A 26,742-nucleotide genomic window follows, 5' to 3' on the forward strand; every position below is an offset into this window, starting at 1 on the left:
AATAAACCACCAGGCCTCTGATGCTCGTACTTAACCTGCTGACAATTCAAACACCGAGCTACATTTGCAGCGATATCCTTTTTCATTCTTCGCCACCAATAATGCTGTCGCAAATCAATGTATATCTTCGCGGCGCCCGTATGAATAGAGTATTGGGAGCTATGGCCTCCTCTAAAATCAAGTCCCGAAGCCCATCCACATTTGGCACATACACTCGACCCTGCAATCTCGAAACTCCATCGTCATTTAGGGTAACCTGCTTGGCACCTCCGCGCTGCACCGTGTCTCTACAAATGGGGATCATCACACTACCGATCACGGATACGCTCCAATAAAGAAGAACGAGCGATCGTGCAAGCTAATACCTGACTAGGCTCAGAAACATCCAACCTTACGAACTGATTGGCCAAAGCCTGAATGTCCAAAGCAAGAGCTCTCTCACCGACCGGAATATAAGCAAGACTGCCCATACTGGCTGACTTCCTACTCAACGCATCGGCCACCACATTGGCCTTTCCCGGATGATACAAGATGGTGATATCATAATCTTTCAACAACTCCAACCACCTCCTCTGTCTCAAATTCAACTCCTTTTTCTTGAACAAATACTGAAGACTCTTATGATCCGTGAACACCTCGCCACGCCATACAGATAATGCCTCCAAATCTTCAATGCGTGAACAATGGCTGCCAACTCCAAATCATGAACTAGATAGTTCTTCTCATGAATCTTCAACTGTCGTGAAGCATAGGCAATGACCTTGCCATCCTGCATCAACACTGCACCAAGCCCAATACGAGATGCATCACAATAAACTGTATAAGGCCCTGAACCTGTGGGTAAAACCAACACCGGTATCGTTGTCAGTGCTGTCTTCAGCTTCTGCAAGCTCGCCTCACACTTGTCTGACTATCTAAACTAGACACCCTTCTGGGTCAACCTAGTCATCGGGGCTGCGATAGATGAGAACCCCTCCACGAATCGACGGTAGTAGCCTGCCAATCCCAAGAAACTCCGAATCTCTATAGCTGATGCTGGTCTAGGCCAGTTCTTGACTGCCTCAATCTTCTTTGGATCAACTTGAATACCCTCTGCTGACACAACATGACCCAGGAATGCAACTGAACTCAACCAGAACTTACACTTCGAAAATTTAGCATACAACTAACTATCCCTCAAAGTCTGAACAACCACTTTGAGATGATGCTCGTGCTCCTCCCGGCTGTGGGAATATATCAAAATATCATCAATAAAGACTATCACGAACGAATCCAAATAAGGTCTGAACACCCGGTTCATCAAATCCATAAAACCTGCTGGGGCATTTGTCAACTCGAATGACATAACCAAGAACTCATAATGCCCGTACCGAGTGTGGAATGTTGTCTTAGGTACATCAGATACCCTAATCCTCAATTGATGGTAGCCAGATCTCAAGCCAATCTTCGAAAATAACCTAGCACCCTGAAGTTGATCAATCAAATCATCAATCCTCGGCAATGGATACTTATTCTTGATTGTAACCTTGTTCAACTGCCGGTAATCGATTCACATTCTCATCGATCCGTCCTTCTTCTTAACAAACAACACTGGCGCACCCCAAGGCGAAATACTCGGCCTAATGAAACCCTTCTCAAGCAAGTCTTGCAACTGCTCCTTCAACTCTTTCAACTCAGGCGGGGCCATACGATACGGCGGGATAGAAATGGGCTGAGTGCCCGAGCCAAATAAATGCAAAAATCAATATCCCTGTCGGGTGGCATACCCGGCAAGTTTGAAGAGAAAACATCAGGAAACTCTCGAACAACGGGCATAGAATCAATAGAGGGAACCTCAGCACTATAATCACAAACATATGCCAAATAGTACAAACACCCCTTCTCGACCATATGTCGAGCCTTCATATAAGAGATAACACTACGGGTAGAATGACTAGGAGTCCCTCTCCACTCTAAACGAGGCATACCCGATAAAGCTAAGGTCACAGTCTTGGCATAACAGTCCAAGATAGCGTGGTAAGGTGATAACTAGTCCATCCCTAATATAACATCGAAATCTACCATGTCTAAAAGCAACAAATCTACACGAGTATCAAGACCCCCAATCACCACAATACAAGAACGATGGACTCGATCAACTACAATCACCCACCAGTGTAGAAACATAAACGGGAACACTCAATGAATCACTAGGCATAACCAGATACGGTGCAAAATAAGATGACACATACGAGTAGGTGGACCCTGGATCAAATAACACTGAAGTATCTCTATCATAAACCAGAATGGTACCTATAATGACTGCATCTGAAGCCTCAGCCTCGGGCTTGGCTGGCAGGGCATAACATTGGGGTTGGGCCCTACCACCCTAAACTGCATCTCTGGGACAACCTGCAGCTGGCTGGCCCCCACCTCTGGCGGCCAGAGCTCTACCTCTAGTACCTCTACCTCCACCTCTAGCACCTCTACTCCCTCCTCTAGCTGGCTGGGTGGGCTGTTGAACACCTGGTGCCTATACCATAGCACGGGAACCCTGCTGCTGCGACTGAGTACCCGCCAACCTCGGTCAAGTCCTCCTGATATGACCATACTCACCACACTCAAAACATTCACCTGAGTGATGTGGCAGAGGAAACTGAGATTGACCCTAGTGACCCGAATGACACCCCGAAAACTCTGGAGTGGTAGTGCACTAATAGGAGCTGGTGGTGCACTGTATCGAAATACCACATCTGCAGACCACAGCTACCCAAAGCGTCGTGAGAGACCTGAAGAGCTGACCGAAAGGGCCTAGGAGGATGGCCTCTACCATATAAATCCCTGCCTCCAGACGAGGCACCATTGAATCTACCTGAATGACAGGGCCTCTTATCCGACCCATGACCACCTCCCTACAATAGGACCATCTCCACTCTACGAGCCACATTGGCCACCTCCTGAAAAGTGATCTCACTCCCAGCCTCCCTAGACATCTAAAAGTGAATCGGCTGAATAAGACCATCAATAAACCTCCTCACCCTCTCTCTCTCGGTAGAAAGTATGACAAGATCATGGTGAGCTAAGTCGATAAACCTGGTCTCATACTGGGTAACCGTCATAGAACCCTGTTGGAGGCGCTCAAACTGCCTCCAATAGGCCTCACTCTGAGTAACAAGGAGATACTTCTCCAGGAATAACACTGTAAACTACTCCCAAGTCAAGGCTGGCGATCTGGCTGGTCTCGCTAAGCAATGATCCCTCCACCAAGTCTTGGCGGATCCAGACAAGCGAAATGTAGCAAAATCAACCCCATTGGTCTCAACAATACCCATGTTCTTGAGAACCTTGTGGCAGCTATCTAGATAATCCTGGGGATCCTCAGTAAATGCGCCGCTGAAAGTGGAAGTGAAGAGCTTGGTGAACCTATCCAGCCTCCACAAAGTATCGGCAAACATAGCTGCTCCATCACCGGTCTGAGCTACCACACCCTGTTGAACTGCTCCAACTAGCTGAGCCGTTGGAGTCTGAATCTGAGGAGCTACCTACTCCGGAGTGCGAGTAGCAGGAGTCTAGGCCCCTCCTCCAGCCTGAGAGACGGCTGGTGCTACAGGAAGCAAGCCCGCTTGGGTGACACTCTCCATGAGGCCCACTAATAGGACAAGAGCATCCTGAAGGACTAGGGTAGCAATAAACCCCTCTGGGACATGAGCTGGGCCCACCGGAGCTACTGGAGCTGGAACCTCGTCATCAAAGTCAACCTGAGGCTCCGCTACTAGGGCTGTGGCTCGGGGCTGAGCTCTACCCCTACCTCGGCCTCTTGCACGGCATCGGCCTCGCCCTCTTCCCCTCGTGGTAGCTACTGCTGGGGGCTCGGGCTGCTGAGCGGTAGATGAGGAAGCGCGTGTTCTCGCCATCTGCGAAAGAACAGAGAAGAAATTCAATTAGCATTGAGAAACAAAACCACACGACATGAAAGAACAAATGTGAAGTTTTTTCTAACACTGTAGCCTCTAGGGGATAAATACAGACGTCTCCGTACCGATCCCTCAGACTCTACTAAACTTGTCTGTGAATTGTGAGACCTATATAACCTAGAGCTCTGATACCAACTTATCACGATCCGGAATTCCCACCCTCACGAGTCGTGATGACGCCTACTCGTAGAAGCCAGGCAAGCCACGAACTTAAAAATCTTTAACTCTTCTATGTTAATCCTTTTTACAACTCATTTTAACAAGTGATAAACACCTACATGACAGCGGAATATGAGATTTAAGTGGAAGTCTTAAATAAATATAAAACCAGAATGTTTCAAAAGTCAATAAATGCCTCTACCCAGAAACCGGTGTCACAATATCCACCGACTACTAGGAGTACTACATACAACAGTCTGAAGGAAAAATAATACTATTTGTCTCGGATACATGAGATAACAGAACAATATAAAAGATAGAGGAGACGTCGGGCCTGTGGACGCCTGCAAGGCTACCTCGGTATCTCGGTGGACTGAAGGCTGGCTCCCCTACTGCTGCTGATCAAGTGCCGCTCTGGTATCTGCACAGAGTGCAGAGTGTAGTATCAGCACAACCGACCCCATATGCTAGTAAGTGTCTAGCCTAACCCCAACGAGGTAGTGACGAGGCTAGGATCAGACTCTAGATAAACTTGTGCAGTTATTTAATATACAGCAGAAATATAAACATGTAATAACAGTTTAAAAGGGAGGGGAAAACATGCTTCGGGGAAACGTATCAATTCTATCAGAAACTTAATAAAGTATGAAAGAACACTCGATGTCTACAATCAATACAATGACAATACTGTTGCGGCGCGCAACCCGCTCCCTTATCATTTAACATTGTTACGGCGTGCAACCCGATCCACTATAATATCTGTTGCAGCGTGCAACCCGATCCAATACAATATATGTTGCAGCGTGCAACCCGATCCAATATAATATTTGTTGCGGCGTGCAATCCGATCCACATATATAACTATTGCGGCGTGCAACCCGATCCAATATAATATCTAATAATGTTGCGGTGCACAACCCGTTCCAAATATACAGTCAACAATAATCATAGTTACCCTTCCGGGCAAGGGATCAACAATAGACTACACTATTCCGGCAAGGGAACTCAACAACACAAGTATATATGTCCCGGCAAGGGAGAAACAACCATAACCAAACTTGTTCCCACATCTAGCTATCTCAACTATATCTCAACTAGCTTACAACACCTAACTACCTCAGCTATAACTAAACTTGCTACAACACCTAACTACCCAGCTATAACCAAACTTGTTACAATACCTAACACAAGGAATCATCAACCTAAGCGTCTATAGTATCAATTAAGAACAAAATGCAAGGGAACCTCAACTCAACAATAGCCCAGTAAGGAGGCAACACAATGATCTCTTCTCTTTCTCACTTTTACTTCACAATTCACTTCACAACTCGAGCCAATACTCTAGAGTTTCGATTGTCACTTATACTTTCACAATTCGTTATACAACTGGAGCCAACGCTCCTCAATGTTCATAGGTCACAACTCTTTCCACAACTTTACACAACAAATAGAAATCTTCACCAAGGCATGAATAATACAACGAGATCATGAAAATCACAAGATAAGACTCACGGTCATGCTTGACACCAATGCATAGATACTCGTCACCATGACTATATGTCGTACTCAACAAGAAACAAATAGCAAATAGGACACAACTCCTAATCCCTCAAGCTAAGGTTAGACCAAACACTTACCTCGATGCCTCGAACACAACTCAAGCTTCAATTAAAGCTTTATCCCTTGATTCCACCGCCTATTCGCTTGTATCTAGTCACAAATTGCTTTATTACATCAATAAACGCTAAATGAATCATCCCCAATGCATGAAAATAAGTTTTCCAAAGTTTTACCTAAAAAGTCAAAAATCGCCCCCGGGCCCACATGGTCAAAACCCGAGGTTCGAACCAAAATCCGATTACCCCTTCTCTCATGAACCCAAATATATGATTTGTTTTGAAATCGGACCTCAAATCGAGGTCCAAGTCCCCAATTTTTAAAAAACCTAGGTTCTACCCAAAACACCCAATTTTCCCCATGAAAATCATTGATTTGAAGTTGAAATCATGTTAAAAGATGTTAATGATTGAAGAAAACTAGTTAAAAACTGCTTACAATTGATTTGGAGAAGGAAGGTTGTTTGAAAAATCACCTCTTATGTTTTTGGGGTTTTGAAAAATAAAAAATGACTGAGAATCTCGTCTATTTATACCTCTCTCAGATCCCATGTGCGGACCGCACAAAATGGATTGCGGCCGCACAGGCCTTCGTGAAGTGCTGCGGTCCAGTATCCTGTGCGGACCGCAGGAAATGGACCATGGCCGCACAAGTTTCCACCGTGCTCCGCACGAAACCGACCGCAGATCGCACTGCAGTGCCCTGTGCAGACCGCACAAAGCCAACCGCTGCCGCACAGCCTTCACCGCGCACCGCACAAGGTCGTTCGCAAACCGCACTGGTGGGGTTTAGAGACCTGAATTTTTTTTTCTGGTTTTAAGCCTAAAACATCCTGAAGCCTACCCGAAACTCACCTGAGCCCTCCGAACTCCAAACCAAGTGCACAAAAAACCTCAAGAATATCCTACGGACTTATTCATATAACCAAATCATCAAAATACCATCATGAACATCAAATCAAATCTCAAGATCAATGAAATCTTCTGAAAACTTCTTTAAACATCAACTTTGCAATTTAAGTCCAAATCACGTCATATGACATCCGTTTTTCACCAAATTCCTCGAAAAATATCTTAAATCATATATAAGACCTGTAACGGGCACCGAAACCAAAATACGGGCCAGATACCATCATGTTCTAATCAAATTTCATTTCAAATTTCTTTAAACAATTTTCTTTGAAAATACATTTCTCGAGCTCGGGACCTCGAAATTCGATTTCGGTCATATGCCCAAGTCCCATATTTTCCTATGGACCCTCCGGGACCGTCAAATTATGGGTCCGGGTTTGTTTACCCAAAATATTGACCGAAGTCAAATTTATTCATTTTACAGTCAAACTTATCTTTTTCACAAAATTTCCTATTTAAGCTTTTCGGCTACACTCTCGGACTGCGCACGCAAATCAAGATAACTCTAAATGAGGTTTTCAAGGTCTCAGAGACACCGAATTCAATTAAAAGTAGGTGACACAAATATTGAGTTCGTATTTTTTTTTTTTTTTTTGAATAAAGACCTAGCAACCTACTTATTAGATAAGTGGAGAATGAGTGGAAGTCTCCTTTATAGGCATTGAATATGAACTCAATAAGTACGTTCTGAATTGAGTTGCAAATAAGACAACTTCACTTATATCTAAATGTGCAACATCTGCGCTTGTCAGAAAAGCAAGTAGTGGAAACAAAAACCTAACTTAATTCGCTGAAATAGACCATTTTTATTACTCTCTCCGTTTCATGTTAGATGAGTTACTTTCCTTTTTTGTCTGTTCCAAAATAAATGACACATTTCTAAATTTAGAAATAATTCAACTTTAAACTCTATCATTTTACCCATTTACCCTTAATGAAATGCTTTTATAGCCACACAAATGTCATGGTCCCATAAATCTTTTACCTCTTAAGCTTTTAAAACCATAAGTTTTAAAAATCTTCTTCTTTTTTCTTAAACTCTGTGTCAAGTCAAACTACCTCATCTAGTATGAAACGGAAGGAGTCTTATATTTCCAATTAGTGACACACAATTTTTTTGGTCAGTACAGTATATATTATGATGACTCTCCACTTATACCGTGCCATATTATTTTATTTCTTTGGTTCTAAGTCTACAAGTTAACTGAGTTTGGAAGCTAAATATTATTTTTTTGGACTCAAATTACCTTAACAGGTGTTTTAAAGAAAATACATTTTTATATATAGCGTGCAAAAACAAGACACTATACATTAACGGTAACGTCTGCCGTTAAGGTATAACGTTTTTTATTCATACGCTATACATATAACGCCCCAAAAACGCTATACCCTGATATGGACCCACCAATAAGTAAACTGACAAATACGATAATTTAAATGTGTATAACATATATTTAAAGAACGCTATATGGCAAAAAAAAAAAAATCATATCCTGGGCTAGCCATTTCCTATATAAAATGGTTAGGATTTTAAGAAAATTCGTTCACATAAAATTCTAACTCTCGTTCAATTTTTTCTTGTTGTTAAATTCTGAAGCATTTTTTTCGTAATGTCTGAAGAGCGTAGAATAAAAGTTTCATTATATTGGAGGGGGGAGGGTGAGGTTGTGATGGAGAATAACTTTGTGAGGTATAGTTTATCTCCACAGGGTCATGTTAAATTACCACTTACAATAGAGTACGATAAATTGATATCGTTGTTATGCAAAAAAAATAGGCGTGAGGAAATGTTCAGTGATACTTAAAGTAACCGGAAGATATCCGTATTCCGTCACTCTGCAAGGGGCTGCTTTTTACTCGGAGTTAAACATCTGCGATGATGAAACTTTGAGGGATTTTCTGAGGACTTCGGATGAATACCGGGAATATCTTGTAATAAATATGTTGGATATGTACGTCAAGATCGAAGACGTTCCAAACAATGAGGTTGCCGGACAGGTTCCGAATAACTTCCAGTCATCGGGTGGCTATTCTGGAGGAGTTTTTGTCGGACAGGTTCCGAATGAAAGAGTTTTTCTTGATTTAAACTTATCCTCGCGTGCTTTACATAATTCACAAGACGAGTGGTAAGTTTCAATTTTCCTTTGTGTTACGATGTATATTTTTATTATATTGAATTTGTATTAACGCTCATATATAACAGGGGGTACAGGCCGGATATGCATTTTACAAATTTTGAACCCAAGCATAGTTTTGGTGTGTTGGATCATGGTGGTCCATCCGGGAGCCATCACCGAAATGAAAATGTCCATCATGAAATTTCATCACATTATCACTTGTAAGTGAAGTGCTACGGCTATATGTTATTAAAATCAGCATCTTATTATTTTGTTGATTGTGCAGTGAAAACGAGCAAGTTGACCAAATGTGGGACCTACGTTCTTAACCTTTTGTGTGATGGGAGGGGCCTATAATTTTTTTTAATAACGGGCAGTGGGGGGGAACAGAATGGGGTTTTTAAAAAAATGGGGGAAAGGGTGGTCGGGGAAGAAGACGCAGGGCAGTATTTAAATTGGGGTATAGCGTATGAAAAGAAAACGCTATATATAGCGTACAATAACAAGATGCTATATGTGGCAGTCAAATCATCAGACCATGTAGCGTATGAATAAAAGACGTTATACCTTAACGGCAGACATTATCGTTAATGTATAACTTCTTGTTTTTGCACGCTATATATAGAAATGTATTTTTTTAAAACACCTCTTAAGGTATTTAAATTGAGTCCAAAAAAATAATATTTAGGTTCCGGTTCTTTCTTTCCCTTTTACTATTGCTAATGAAAATAGAGGTTGGGACTTGGGATAATATTGAATTCTGAAGTCGTAGCACTACATAACTTCTTAACCTTTCATGTGACGGGAGGGGCCTACATTTTTTTTAATAAGTAACGGGCAGTGGAGGGACCAGAATGGGGTTTTAAAAAAAATGGGGGAAAGGGTGGTCGGGGAAGAAGACGAAGGGCAGTATTTAAATTGGGGTATAGCATATGAAAAGAAAATGCTATATATAGCGTACAATAACAAGACGCTATATGTGGCAGTCAAATGTCAGACCATATAGCATATGAATAAAAGACGTCATGCCTTAATGGCAGACGTTACCGTTAATATATAGCGTCTTGTTTTTGCACGCTATATATAGAAATGTATTTTTTTAAAACACCTATTAAGGTAATTTGAGTCAAAAAAATAATATTTAGGTTCCAGTTCTTTCTTTCCCTTTTACTATTGCTAATAAAAATAGAGGTTGGGACTTGGGATAATATTGAATTCTGAAGTCGTAGCAATACATAACATGCTATATATATATAAAATTTGTCTTCGCATGGACAAAATTAGGATTTAAAATGGGAATCAAGCCTGGAAATGAGCACAGGGCATATACGGGTCATTATCATAAGCGAAATCAGGATTTAAACTATGTGAATTTAACTTATACGATTTTCTTTTATCATATTTTTAAAGTAATGGATTTATATTTAATATTTATAGCAATTATAATGAATTTTTACCTATAAATTTATGCTATGTGTTAAAAGTACTAGGTTTAGATAAACCAACTTCCTCAACATTGGATTCGGTCCTGGTTGCTACTGCTGAATGTGGACAATGAATATATACAGCCATATTTGACTAAATTTAAAGATGACATCAAACAACTGCAGCGGTGGTTTTTACCAACAAAAGAAAAAGGGTGGTTTCTACTTTCTACCAGAAATTGACATTGTACGGTTGCTTTTCTCAGTTGCACGGACACCTTTTCCTCAATCCTTGCACTTCTTCCACGCCATAAATCTCTTTATGCTCCAATGACGTTTCCACTGGTTTCCTATTTGCTACTTTTATTCTTCCTTCAAATTAATTTATTTAAATTTTGGAAAGATATTACCAATTCGATTACGTAATGTTCCATCATTAAAAAAACTTATTTATATCTTAGGTACAGCGCCATTTAAAGACGTAATAAATATTTCATTTGTATCATTTTATTTAACACTTTTTTATTTCTTAATTTGTCAAAAATGGCAGATTTCGATAATGGAAGATTATTTAATTTAATATTTAAATTTTATCTTATTAACTTATTGGCATTACACTTGATATTAAAGTTAATTTTTTATTTTTATTAGGAAGGAAATAAGAAGTGATTTCTCTATATAGTTAAGATGGTTCTGAATTATATCTACCAAAATTTACATTGTACCAATGATTTTCTCCGTTGCACGGACTCCCTTTTCCTCGTTGCACTTCCTTTTCTCCATTTACTGTTTATCCTTCAATGACGTTTCCAATGGCTTCCAGTGTGCTTTTTTATTCTCATTCATATTATTAAATTTGAATTTTGGGAAGACGCGACCAATTCGATTACGTATGGTTCCACTAATTACAGTATTTTAAAGAAAATTTAGTCTTTGTTTAATATTTAATGTACGGAGTACTTGAAGCATAAGGTTCCATTATTACACTTTTTTTATCCCGGCACTAAGTGCGCCCCATCCGAGAGTGCGGTATCTTTTGGAGAAGTAATGTTGTGCTTTATTGGTAATTCTAGAAAAACTTTTTAATTTTTTTTTTGTATGATGAGTGATAAAAATTATAAGTTCACCAAATTATATAGAGAACCAGATTCTCTATCAGTTCTCACAGTAAATAGCAATAGATAAAGAACACGTAATGTTTACGTGAAAAACTCTCAGCTCACAGAATTAATAATCACGACCTACCCTGGTGGGATTTCAGCTTCACTAAGTAAACTTTAGATTACAACCTATTGCAATCTAGGAATTAAATTCTTAATCCCTCACCTCTTACAATAACTCTATTGTAAGCTCTTTGTAATAACTCTATTACAAAGTCACACACTTTACTAACTCTAGTCAAACGGCCAAAAGCAATAATAGTTTCAATGATGTCGTACTTAATGCTTCTAAAAAGTTGTGTAGGAGTTACAAGTAAATTGCATAAGATAAAGACACGACTAAAGGACACAAGACATATTCAATATTGGGATCTGGTCCTTTGTTTTATAGATGCTTTGTTCTTCAATGCACGCGAGGGAAATATAGGCGACTACACACTTGAGAGAATAATTGATTTTATATGTCCAAGTGTTAGGTGAAATCCTTGTAACATGTTGTATATCTATATATATGAGAGATCATGAGAGTTATTACAAGGGCATTTCCGGTCTCTAGTGAAATGCAGTTGTGCTATTATATTATTGCAAGTATGGTGCAAGTGCAACAACTTTAACAGCTCTAGAGTTGACTTGCACGACGATCTGGGGACCTGATGCTATCTGTTCCCTGTGCAGTTCCTTTATCTGTTTTCCTTGAGAATACAGCCAGATAACAGGGTATGTTATAGTGAGCACAAGGTTTCTATCTGGTTCTTTTAAGAAGTTTGACAAATAATAAAAATTAGATTCGCATAACTTATCAATTTCTCCCTTTTTGATGATGAAAAACTTATAATTGATATTCTCCTTTTGAGAACTAGATGTCCACATGTTCCCCCTTACGAATCAGACAACTTTCGCCCTGAGAACCAGTTTCCTCCCCTTCAATTCTCTTTCCCATTTTGGCATTATTAAAAGAATTAGACAGGCATATGCAAAAAGAAATCCAGCAACATTAACTCATCCCACTTGTGTGCACACAACATGACTAAAAATAGAACACAAGAGTATAACATTGCACAAAATAGGCAGTCATGCTCATTAACTATACGAAAGAAGGAAAACATATGAGTAGTAGTACCATAATCACACAAATATTGCAATTAAAATAAAAACTAAAAGTACCACCGTCAATAATTAGAGTCAACAAAAGGACAAGATTAGGAGAGGATTGGAAAGGTGCAAAAACAAGGGACGCTAGATGGGAAACAAGAAGGATCAGGGAGAAAGAGCCTTGATGAGGCTATCCATTCGAGCATTAGTCGTCCTTTGATCATTGATCAACTGCTCCTTCAGGTCCTTCATTTGTTTTCTCTATTCAGCATTTTCAGCCTCTAAACGGGAAACCTCTTCACCCTGGGCACTAATGGAGCCAGGTTCCTTAGTGGCTTGAGCAAGCTTAGAATCCATAAATGTCGTTTTGTGCTTTCAAACGCTTAATCTCTTCATTGGCAGCCCTCTGAGCGTCGATCAGCTGAGAGATAGTAGAGTTGCTTTCTATTCATCCCTTCTTCACCACACACTCACACTATTCCAAAGTATTTATAGTAAACATTTGCTTTCTGGTTCCCACAGATACTTTTCCCAAAGGAATTTCAAAGCGTTCAAAGACTTTGGTAAGGAGAAACTCATAGGGGGGGCAATGATTCCAATCTAAATCTGCCACCTTCCGTATGTGTTCAATCATAATCCCAGGCAGGTTGATAAAAGAGAAAGAATATAGTGCTTCCAGAAAAACCAGGTCCGTAATGGAGGCAATAGACCTCCTCTCAGCCTAGGCAGCAGTACCTTATTTACCAATTCAAACAACAGTTGGTATTCCGGAAGAAGTTCCTTTTTGTGCACTCTTTCCCCCGTATGAACAACTTGCTTCTTGATGATTAACTTCTTAAAGTCAGGGGAACCAGTTCCCTTCATAATCTTCAGCTCAGCAGTATGTACCTCAAGAATCTCACCCAGCAGATGCTCATCCATAACAAAGTCCTTCCCATTCACCTTCAAACAAATTGCATCACCATCTACCACAAATAGGTCAGCATAGAAGTTTCTCACCTCATCTTCATAAACTTTTGGACTTTTAACCTCAAAGAGATGGGTCTACTTCTGGAATTCCACAATTTCTACCAGCTGTCTCATGCTTGATTGTTCAAGACTTTCAGGATATAGACTCTACCCCATAGAACCTTTTGTTTCTTCAGATTTGCCTTCCTCTCTAACTCAAATAATTCTACCCTTGGTCTTTTGGAGGAACTAGGTTCCTCACTAGTACTCTGCCTCTTTCTGATAAGCTTCTTTTTCTCTACTTTCTCTTTCTTGTCACTCACAAGCTCTTTTTCAGATACTGCCTTCTTCTTCTTGGTAGCAGTGGTTCTCTTTGAGTTTTTCCTAACAAGAGGAGTGGATTACTTAACAGGATCCTCATCATCCACCTCTACTACATCAGTAGGAGTCACATCATTATCATTAATTAACCGACTTTTCACAAGGCTCCTTCTCTTCTTCTTTTCCTTATTTACTTTTATAGCACTATCAAATGCAGCCTTTTTTCTGCTGCTTAGTGGTAGGGTATTTGGGAACAGAATCCTTTATGGCATTTCCCCCACCCCTGACAGCTATATACTGTATTACAGGTAGATCATTAATATCATCATCACTCTCACCAAAATTACCCTTAGACATAGACTTCATTTTTGGGTAAACAACCTCCAAAGGAATTGTAACAGGGTGGTCAAATGGGGTAGTGTCATCACTATCCAGGAGCTGTCTTATAGAACTAGAAGTTTCATCCCAAGTAGGAGCATAAAACTCCTCTTGGGCAGAGAGACTACGTCCCTATATAGGTTCCCCTGTAGTACTAATAGATATTTGTACCCCTTGATGCACATGTTCCCTCTCACCCCGTTCATACCTCTGACTCTGTGGTTCCCCATGAGTTCCAGCACCACCCACATTAGACACAAACTCCTCAACCAAGTTCTTCATACCAACATGCTCTTTCTCAAGAGAGCCTTCTTTGAGTGTATCACTCGTAATGTTTTTTCCTAAGCACGCAAGATATTTGTAATAATAGGAGGGGATGAAAGATTACTTGATAGAGAAATAAACCCTTCAACATTTTGAACCCCAGAAGTTTCAGATGTATGTGACCCCTCAGCAGTACAAGAACCTGATTTGTCAGCCACACTTCGTTAATCAATACGCTGACTTGACACTACAACCCCTTCATCCCCTTCCAAAATTTCTTATGTGGTTTGTAGAAAGTGGGAAGTAAAGGTAGTTCGTTCTGAGTCAACTTTCCCTGTTATAGCATAAAGAGATGGAAAAGCAATGAACTTTTTGAAAGTTTAGCTCTTGAGATTGCGATGGGGACCAGAACTAAATGGTTTGGGAGACGGGACTTTGGGTTTGGGTTAGTTGGAAATTGGAGGCTCCTTGTTAGATGGAAACAAGGCGGGGATTTCTTTAGTTGATTTGGGAGGTAAAAAATCTAGTTGAGTCATGTTTGATTTTAGAGCAAGAATACAAGAAGAGAGTTTGGGAGAATGAGGTTGTGTTTGATGTTAAAAGTGAGGAGAGAGACCGACTTTGTGATATATAAAGTGAAAAAGGGGGGACCAATTATTAACAAGTGTGAGAGAAGAGAGGGATCATCGGGTCATTTTATAACGGATGTAATGTTTGGGCTAAAAGGGCATAAGAGGAAGTGGGAACAATTAGTGACGTGGCACTCTAGCAATTTAAAATGCACATAAGTGTAAAAAGTACTACTAATTTGAGTCTGAGGAACTAGGTTCCTTGACAATGTTTGAAAATATGAGCATCAACTTCCAGATATTTACAATGTCATTTGTTACTTGTTCGTCCTGAATTTGCCATGTATGTCTACCTGTAACGGTATAGAATTGAGTTAGAAGTTTCCAGAAAACACGTTTTAGCATTTTACCTTACTATCCTTTCATAGCCAATCATTGAGGGACCAGGTTCTCAGTTCAGCTTGATCAACCCCAACTCAGGATGATTTCTTTCAAAATGTTCTCTGCTCAGTGCTTTGGTGAATATATCTACTACCCGATCCTCTATTTTGCAGAACTTCATACAAATAAGTCCCTTTTTAACATTGCCCCTCAAGAAGTGATGTCGTACATCAATGTGCTTTGTCCTCTTGTGCTGAACCAGGTTCATTGCCATGTTTAGAGCACTTGTGTTATCACACAATAATGGAACACAATCTGAAAACACACAAAAATCTTCTAGTTGTTTCTTGATCCATAGCAGTTGGGTGCAACAGGAAGCATCGGTCACATATTCAACCTCTACAGTAGATAAAGCCATATAATTTTGTTTCTTTAAACCCCATGAGTTCAAACATGACCCTAGAAAATGTGCCATTCCAGATGTGCTATTTCTATCCACCAGATATCCAGTATAATCAGCATCAGCATACCTAACTAAGTCAAAATTATATCCTAAGGGATATAAGAGGACCAGGTCCTGCGATCACTTGAGATACTTAAAGATTCTCCTGGCAACCTTCAAATGAGATTCTTTTGGACTTAATTGAAATCTAGCACACAACCCAACACTAAACATAATATCAGATTTTCTTGCCATCAGGTACAAAAGAGATCCAATAATACCCCTATACATAGTTTCATTGACAGGAGAACCAGGTTCGTCCCTGTCTAGGCGAGTGGTAGTAGAAATGGGAGTATTAATGGTTTTTGAGATTTTCATCTCAAATATTTTCAGCAAATCCTTGGTGTACTTCTATTGAATTATCTTAGTGCCTTTTGAGGTTTGCTTCACTTGTAACCTAAGAAAGAAATTCATCTCCCCATCAGGCTCATCTCGAATTCACTTCCCATGAGATTTTCAAACTCATTACAAAGGGAATCATTCGTTGCACCAAATATGATATCATAAACATAGACTTGCACAATCAACAGATTTCTCCCTCTTTTCTTCAGAAGTAGAGTATTGTCACTTTTCCTTCTAGTGAAGCCATTCTCAAGAAAGAACTTGGATAATTTCTCATACCACGCGCGAGGGGCCTGCATCAATCCATATAAAGCTTTGCCAAACTTGAAGATATATTCAGGATGTTTATGACACTCAAACCCAGGTGGTTTCTTGACAAAAACTTCCTCCTTAAAATATCCATTTAGAAATGCACTTTTAACATCCATTTGGAACAATTTGAATTCTATATTAGATACAAACCCTATGAGAATTCTGATGGCTTCCATTCTAGCAAACATGAGCAAAAGTTTCATTGTAGTCAATCCCTTCTATTTGATTTAACCTTGGACCACGAGCCTAGCTTTGTTTCCTAATGTACTATCAGATTCATCAAGTTTGTTGCTGAACACCCACCTGGTTCTAATTATTATTCTATCTGAAGGCCAGGGACCAGGTGCCACACTTTGTTCCTCTCGAACTTATAAAACTCTTCTTGCATGGCCGCAAACCAGTCAGCGGCATTTAATGCTTCCTTGATTTTTTTTGGCTCAATTTGAGACAAGAAAGCTGAGAAGGCAAACATATTTCTTGCCTTAGATCTAGTCTGACTACTAGATTCCAAAGGAGTAATCATATTTTAAAGAGGATGTGAACCCATGTGCTTCTAGTTACATACATGTGAACTCTTGTGCTTCCAATTAGATACATGAACTTTGGAGTGCGAGGGACCAAGTTCCTCCATATTTGACCCATCATTGTCATCACCAAAAGTATGAATGTCACTTCTTTGTCCTACATTAAGAGTACTTAATAAAGCATCAGCAACCCTATGATCAACTTTAGTTATGGTGATAGAGGGACCAGGTGCCTCTGCTGAATCTTCTTTACCAACCTCTTTGATTTGACTCATTAGATCAGTCTTCCCATTTGCCATATCTATGACTTCTCCAGGAACCTTTGAGAAATCTCCATCTTTATCATCCTTATCATGTGAATCCATACCACTTGAGTGGTGAGATTCATCAAACATCACATGCACACTTTCCTCTACACATTGAGTACTTTTGTTGTAGACTTTGTATGTCATGCTTTGAGAATAGTAACCAAGAAAAACTCCTTTATAACTTTTTGCATCAAAATTTTCCAATGCTTCCTTACCATTATTGAGAGCAAAGCATTTGCATCCAAATGCTCTTAGGTAAGTCAGCTTTGGTTTTCTCCCATTAAGCAGTTCATAAGGATTCTTGTCAAGCAGGGACCTAATCATGCACATGTTTATCAAATAACAGGTAGTGTTAACTGCTTCAACCCAAAAACTCTTTCACAAAACCACTGTTGATCAACATTGTTCTAGCCATATCCTCCAGAGTCCTATTTTTCTCTCCACAACATTATTTTGTTGAGGTGTTCTAGGAGCAGAGAAATTATGACTTATACCACTTTTACTACAAAATTCATCAAACGTGGCATTGTCAAACTCAGTGCCATGATCAGATCTAATACTCACAACATTATAGCCCATCTTCACTTGAATGTGCTTTACAAAGGCAACAAATACTGGAAAATGTGTCACGACCCAAACCGATAGGCTGCGACAGGCACCCGATACCTTACTCAACTGAGTACCAACGTAACATATCTTTATTATTACATCATCATAGCTAAGCGGCCCAGAAGGGGTGTCATGAGATAACCAGAGTAAACATGAGGGAATACCCAACATAAAACGACCCAACCTGATAAAGAAACTCATACTTGGAACATACGGGCCTATAAGGCCAACGTGATCCATTATATACTTAAAATATAAGTCGACAAGGCCATACAAGTATCTGTATAAATGACATCTATCTACAAGCCTCTAAGAGTACATACTTATCATAAAGGTCGGGACAGGGTCCCGCCATACCAACCAATACACGTCTAAATCATACTGACCAAACAAGCAACTCCAGAGCAAATGGAGCGCACTAACATCTTCTGCTGAGTTGATAACCTACTTGGAGGACTCTCGACCTGTCTATTGGGACCTGCGGACATGAAACGCGATATCCCCAGGAAAAGGGAACGTCAGTACAAATAATGTACCGAGTATGTAAGGAATAAAAATTAGTAAATAATAGACATGAGAGAAACATGGAGTAAAAGGCTCGACATGTAAGTCTAAATAACTCTGTAAATTATGAAATACTCATAGTATGATGCATATGTGTACGAATGTCATGTCGTACATAGGTACATGTGTTCATAATATCATCAAGCCTCTAAGGGTATCCCATCAAATCATCTCGGCCATTATCAACATATACCAGTTGATCAGGTGGTGGTGCATATATAACTGTCACACCTCCTTTTTTCCGCGCCCGCGGGGGCGCGTGAGGTGTTTTCTCCAATTAAAGGACAGTCGAAACGGGATTTGTTTATTTGTTTCAGAGTCGCCACCTGGTAATTTTAAGGCATCCCAAGTCACCGGTTTTAATCCCTGAATCGAGGAGAATATGACTCTGTTTGTTATTCTGCGAACCAGAAATCCTGAGTAAGGAATTCTGTTAATTCAGGAGAAGGTGTTAGGCATTCCCAAATTCTGTGGTTCTAGCACGGTCGCTTAACCATTTTTATATTTGGCTTAATTATCTTGATTTACTAAATACCCTTTTTCTTGTTACCTGATTTTATTACCGCTTTTGTTTAGATTGTTTACAATTAGATAAACGAATCATGCGTACGTATATTCGTATTATATACCTTTTATAATTGTAGAGAATCATGCCACGCATACGTGTACACAAAAGGTTGATAATATTTTTTATATTTTTATTATAAAAAAACCATACGTTCAAAATTAAAAATAAAATTAAGAACATCGTCGCCCTTGTATGATTAAACAATGAACTGCACATCTCGGGTTTTTAGGAAATTAATTTGCTATTCTCCGAAAAATCCCTTTTATTAAATATTCGCTCGAAGTTGCGCGAACGCATAATCCAAATTGCTTTTAGAAATATAATCAGGTTACGCGAACGTATCCCTAATCACAAAAATATTCTTGATGGTAGTATAAATTTGTTTACAAATTGTTTATTACATCCATATTATTTTATGTGAAAATCATGAGAAATCCCCATTTGAGATGCCCTTAAATTCTTTGAAAAGAATTCACAATTTATTAAATGTTGACCGTTGATTATATTTTTACGTGTGAATTATATTCTTCCGAGTCATTCAAATTTTTAGGAGTAAAAATAAACAAAGTGTGATTAATACTACCATTTTTCTCGTAAATCCAATATATGTATACCCAAAAAGTGAATTGCATATGAAACTAAAAAATTGATTTATGAAAGGAAGTGATGTTTTCGAAGAATTTTCATTATTTTATTTGTAACGAATGCTATATTACATTCTTAAAATTGTTACAATTCATAAGCCTAATCTCCGTCCACATCACTTATTCTTAATCCGATATGCATGATTATTTTAGTTAATTCTGCTTATGATTGAGTTTGGGATATACCTAATCGAAACGATTTTTATTCTCAACCTATGCGAACTATTAGCAAACACTGACTTTATACATAAAAAAAAATTGTTGACTTATTGTTCACATTATTTTTTAAAGAAATGAGGTGATTGCATTCAAATAACTAGGCCATTTGTTATTAAGAAAAGAATTAATCTACCTGTTGTCTTTAATAAGACGATATCATATATAACATGAATATACCCCTACACCATTCACCATATTCCAACATTGTGAACCTAACGGATTTTATCAATGCATCTTCCGACTATTGATTATAAACATAACCATTATTACGCCATATATGAACAAAATGCAACCAACATCATCTAGCCTTAAACCACAACCAAATAATTAACAAAATATGCTAACAATGTATTTTCTTTACATTTCCATACTATTCTGTACCTAACTAACAACGTCACAAGACTTAATTAATGGCCAACTTTATGCCATGTTCACTATCTTGACATTTCAGATATAACTATACTAATGAAATTTCGAAATGGATAACATTATTACAAAGCTTTTATACGAATTTCAAAATAAGATAATTAACTTATAGCCATCGTGTCGAACTCACTACTAGTTAACCAACATGAAACAAAGCTGAAATTTAAACTAACGAACTTAAATGTATAGAAGACAGAATTACAATTCGAGCTTCATTTATTTGTCATGTTGAAAGCTTTGCATGACATGAGTTTACAGATATGTACCTGGAAATGAAGGTAGAAGAAGTAGATTTCAGCAGTGACAGCAGTAACAAAATCAGCAGAAATTGCCAGTATTTCCACAGATTTGAGCAACAATACAGAACCCGAGGAACCCAGATACACAGGAGCAAAGCTTCTTAAAGAATTTCAGATTTTAAAACCAAGCAGTATCAACAAACAGACCCGGACAGATTCCAGAAAAACAATGTTTCAAATTTTCCTTTTCCTTTTCTATTCTCTGTTTCAGCTTCTGTGTGTTTTTCCTCTCTTAATTTCTGTCCAGATTTCTCTCTGTCTCTCTCTGTGTATATGTATTTCTATATCTGTGTGTATTAAAATCTAGTTGTGTTCATCTATTTCTCTCTCTCTTTTAATAAGATCTTTTTCCTTCTTTTTAAAATCTGATCTCTCTCTTAAAATCCCAGTCCTCTCTCTTAAAATCAGTTCCTGTATTTATACAGGTCTGCCCTTTTCCTTTTAGTGCTGCTTGGACCCCCTTCTTCTTTTAAAAACCAGAAAATCATATCCAAAATCTGCTTTTAACTACTTTAAATCCCATTAAGTGAACTTTTCCTGAATTCCAGCATTCTCATTAACCTTTGTTTCCCATTATTACATTAAATTATATCCATTACACTCCACTATCAGCACACTACTATTATCAAATTACCCTCACTGTTTTATTCCTCAAATACCCCTGAAATCCTACCGTAATTACTGTTTTTAAACTACAATTCAGCATCTGATATAGAACAGACTTTATAATCTGTTTAAGCAGCTATAACCAATCCTATAATTAACCTCCTAATACAATTGTATCTAACCAACACTTTGTAAAAATTGAAATTAAACCTAATCATCACAATAACATTACACTGAACAACAGAACAATTTAAACTGAATTTCCATCATTGAACTAAGATCAAACAAACACAGGAGCATTGTCAATATACTGACAATGCCCTGAAACTTGATGTTCAGAAATCAACATACCCACAACATTCATTTTGACGGACTTATTGAAATATAAACAAGGATGACTTAACTGACGAGTATTAATTAAACTGATTATTTACAACAATTGTCAACAAACAATAGGTAAACAGATTGTTTCAATTAGCATTATCATAAACGGGAATTCATAATGTAACTAATCGACGAACTTAATCGAGTCGATTACACACATTGTAAACAAACATAACCAACAGAAACGATTCACTTATTTGATCAAATAGACGGGTATGAGATAGAATCACAGAATTAAATAAACAAAAATGTGAAAAATAAATTACACAAGCTACTAAAACAGGCAACAACATACATGTAGGAAACAAAAAGAAGTAGAAAAATACCTCTGAATCTTCGATTTTACACAGACAAGAACTCAGCTTTGGATTCAGACCTTTTTGAGGCTGAATAGACTTTATTCGAAGTATTCTCAATTTGAGAATACCTCGATTAAAGTCTCTTAGTCCTCAATCCCTTATTTAATTCGGGCAAATTCCATGTTTTGAAATTTTTAGGGTTTCTGATTCTTGGATCTTAAATTCGAATACTTCTGGGCAGATTCGAAGGGAACCAAGGATGACTCGAGGGTGAGGGAGGCCTAGGGGTCATTTGGTGTTAATTTGGAACGAATCTGAGTGAGTTCATGTTTGGTTCGAACCTTCAAAAGAAGATTCGAAGAACTCTGAGGTGATTCGAGCCAAACCAACATTAGATCCATAGCTAGGGTAGTTAGGGGAAGCTACGATGTTAATTTGGAGACCATCCGAGGTGGTTGAGTTTTCAGACCAACCTTCGATTTAAGATTCGAAGAGTTGAGGCCTGATTTGAAGGAAACTAATACTATATCTGTGAAGAGGGGGTTGTGAGGAGTCGAGGGTGTTCAGGTGGTGACCGGCGGCGTTGTTGCCGTCGGGTTTCAGCCAATGGGGAATGAGGGCGGCTAGGGTTAGGGGTGTGTTTTTTCCGGAGATGATGATGAACAGTGGAGAGGGGGGGTGTTTAGTTAGGGGGCCGGGGTAGGGATTTAGATTTATATAGGGATGGGGTGGATTGATCTCATCCGTTGGATCAATTAAGATGCACGGTTGAGATCAATTTATTTAACCAAACGATGTCGTTTGGTTAAATGTTGGGGTCAGGCTGGATCAGGGCAGTGGATCGGGTAGGGGGTTACGGGTAAGGGTGATGAGATCTCGGCCGTTGGATGGATTTGATCCAACGGCCCTTGATGAAATATGACAAAACGTTGTCGTTTGGTTTGATTAAATTGGACCGGACATGGGGTGTTTGGATTGGGCTGAGGGGGTTTGATTTGTTTTGGGCCTGCCTTTTCAATTAATTGGCCCAGTCCGTTTTTGCCTATTATTTTCCACTCTTTTTAATTTCCAATTTAATTATTAAAATCCTAATTAAAATTATAAAAACAAAAATTAACTTTACAAGACATTAATCAACCTTTAACAACTATTAACACATAGACAAAATATTAATCACACAGTGAAACATTTACAATAGAATAAATGCATATTTGTTTTGTGATTTTATTTTAATTAACTCTTAAATGCATAACTAAATCCTAATTATGCATGCAACACGTGTTTTTATTTTATTTTTCATTTTAACAAACAAAGTAGACATTTACGGACATAACACAAATATTTAATAAACGCCACTCAAATTCTAAAATTTGCACACTAAACAAAAATTGTTTTATTATTATTATTATTTTATTTTTTATTTTTATTTTGTTTTGGAGTAATTTTCGTGAGGCAAAAATCACTTGCTCACAACTGTCCCTCTTTGTGCGGAAACTCGAAGAGTTTTCGTGCAAAGATAAAGTGAGCGGATACGAGCGATTTTTGCCCGTTCAAATACTCCGTGGGAAGCATTTTTTGAAAGATTTGACCGAACCTCTGCTTCAAAGGTTTCCTACATATCCTTGGCTATAAAGGAATCAGGTCAATGTAGTTCGGGAAATTTTGGGTAGCTGGGACTACCGTGGGACTTGTGATGTTACTGCTGTTTTGTGCTGCTTTTACTGCTTGCTGACCTCCTTATTACACCTTGCTTCAAAGGTAAAACAAAAGCTAAACTAGACTATGGTATATGAATTACAGAATCTTATTTAGATCATGCCCTTGCGTTTCTTGTTGTCTTGATGTCTTGGTGACTTTTGGGCATCTTTTGCTTTTGACTTGTTCCGCATTTCCTTCCATTGTGCCTTGTATTTCCTTTATTTGTTTGGGACTCTTGTTGTTTCTTGCTGGGGATTTGGTTGGACTCCTCTGCTTTATTGACTTTACATGTGCTCCTTTCTCACATGGGCGGGCTTTTGACTTCAACCCGTAATATCAAACTACATTGCCATTCTGTTCTTCAGGTGGGCGCCTGATTGCTGATCCTTCAATTGTATTCCCTTATTCTCCAGGTGGACGCCTGATTGCCTTTTCGATTCTTCATCCTCATTCTCCAGGTGGACGCCTGATTTCTTCCTTAATTCCTCATCCTCATTCTCCAGGAGGACGCCTGACTTCTTCTTAAATTCTTCATCCTCATTCTCCAGGTGGACGCCTGACTTCTTCTTAAATTTTTCATCCTCATTCTCCAGGTGGACGCCTGATTTCTTCTTAAATTCTTCATCCTCATTCTCCAGGTGGACGCCTGACTTCTTCTTAAATTCTTTATCCTCATTCTCCAGGTGGACGCCTGATTTCTTCTTCAATTCTTCATCCTCATTCTCCAGGTGGACGCCTGATTTCTTCTTCAATTCTTCATCCTCATTCTCCAGGTGGACGCCTGATTTCTTCTTCAATTCTTCATCCTCATTCTCCAGGTGGACGCCTGATTTCTTCTTCAATTCTTCATCCTCATTCTCCAGGTGGACGCCTGATTTCTTCTTCAATTCTTCATCCTCATTCTCCAGGTGGACGCCTGATTTCTTCTTAAATTTTTCATCCTCATTCTCCAGGTGGACGCCTGACTTCTTCTTAAATTCTTCATCCTCATTCTCCAGGTGGACGCCTGACTTCTTCTTAAATTTTTCATCCTCATTCTCCAGGTGGACGCCTGATTTCTTCTTCAATTCTTCATCCTCATTCTCCAGGTGGACGCCTGACTTCTTCTTAAATTCTTTATCCTCATTCTCCAGGTGGACGCCTGATTTCTTCTTCAATTCTTCATCCTCATTCTCCAGGTGGACGCCTGATTTCTTCTTCAATTCTTCATCCTCATTCTCCAGGTGGACGCCTGACTTCTTCTTAAATTTTTCATCCTCATTCTCCAGGTGGACGCCTGATTTCTTCTTCAATTCTTCATCCTCATTCTCCAGGTGGACGCCTGATTTCTTCTTAAATTCTTCATCCTCATTCTCCAGGTGGACGCCTGACTTCTTCTTAAATTTTTCATCCTCATTCTCCAGGTGGACGCCTGATTTCTTCTTTAATTCTTCATCCTCATTCTCCAGGTGGACGCCTGACTTCTTCTTAAATTCTTTATCCTCATTCTCCAGGTGGACGCCTGATTTCTTCTTCAATTCTTCATCCTCATTCTCCAGGTGGACGCCTGATTTCATCTTCAATTCTTCATCCTCATTCTCCAGGTGGACGCCTGACTTCTTCTTAAATTCTTTATCCTCATTCTCCAGGTGGACGCCTGATTTCTTCTTCAATTCTTCATCCTCATTCTCCAGGTGGACGACTGATTTTTTCTTCAATTCTTCATCCTCATTCTCCAGGTGGACGCCTGACTTCTTCTTAAATTTTTCATCCTCATTCTCCAGGTGGACGCCTGATTTCTTCTTCAATTCTTCATCCTCATTCTCCAGGTGGACGCCTGATTTCTTCTTAAATTCTTCATCCTCATTCTCCAGGTGGACGCCTGACTTCTTCTTAAATTTTTCTTCCTCATTCTCCAGCTGGACGCCTGATTTCTTCTTTAATTCTTCATCCTCATTCTCCAGGTGGACGCCTGACTTCTTCATAAATTCTTTATCCTCATTCTCCAGGTGGATGCCTTATTTCTTCTTCAATTCTTCATCCTCATTCTCCAGGTGGACGCCTGATTTCTTCTTCAATTCTTCATCCTCATTCTCCAGGTGGACGCCTGACTTCTTCTTAAATTCTTTATCCTCATTCTCCAGGTGGACGCCTGATTTCTTCTTCAATTCTTCATCCTCATTCTCCAGGTGGACGCCTGATTTCTTCTTCAATTCTTCATCCTCATTCTCCAGGTGGACGCCTGACTTCTTCTTAAATTTTTCATCCTCATTCTCCAGGTGGACGCCTGATTTCTTCTTCAATTCTTCATCCTCATTCTCCAGGTGGACGCCTGATTTCTTCTTAAATTCTTCATCCTCATTCTCCAGGTGGACGCCTGACTTCTTCTTAAATTTTTCTTCCTCATTCTCCAAGTGGACGCCTGATTTCTTCTTTAATTCTTCATCCTCATTCTCCAGGTGGACGCCTGACTTCTTCTTAAATTCTTTATCCTCATTCTCCAGGTGGACGCCTGATTGCCTTTTCGATTCTTCATCCTCATTCTCCAGGTGGACGCCTGATTTCTTCTTTAATTCCTCATCCGCATTCTCCAGGTGGATTCCTGACTTCTTCTTAAATTCTTCATCCTCATTCTCCAGGTGGACGCCTGACTTCTTCTTAAATTTTTCATCCTCATTCTCCAGGTGGACGCCTGATTTCTTCTTAAATTCTTCATCCTCATTCTCCAGGTGGACGCCTGATTTCTTCTTCAATTTTTCATCCTCATTCTCCAGGTGGACGCCTGACTTCTTCTTAAATTCTTCATCCTCATTCTCCAGGTGGACGCCTGACTTCTTCTTAAATTTTTCATCCTTATTCTCCAGGTGGACGCCTGATTTCTTCTTAAATTCTTCATCCTCATTCTCCAGGTGGACGCCTGATTTCTTCTTCAATTTTTCATCCTCATTCTCCAGGTGGACGCCTGACTTCTTCTTAAATTCTTTATCCTCATTCTCCAGGTGGACGCCTGATTTCTTCTTCAATTCTCCATCCTCATTCTCCAGGTGGACGCCTGATTTCTTCTTAAATTCTTCATCCTCATTCTCCAGGTGGACGCCTGACTTCTTCTTAAATTTTTCATCCTCATTCTCCAGGTGGACGCCTGATTTCTTCTTCAATTCTTCA

This window comes from Nicotiana tabacum, chromosome 22 (assembly GCF_000715075.1).
Source record: "Nicotiana tabacum cultivar K326 chromosome 22, ASM71507v2, whole genome shotgun sequence".
Classification (NCBI taxonomy): domain Eukaryota; kingdom Viridiplantae; phylum Streptophyta; class Magnoliopsida; order Solanales; family Solanaceae; genus Nicotiana; species Nicotiana tabacum.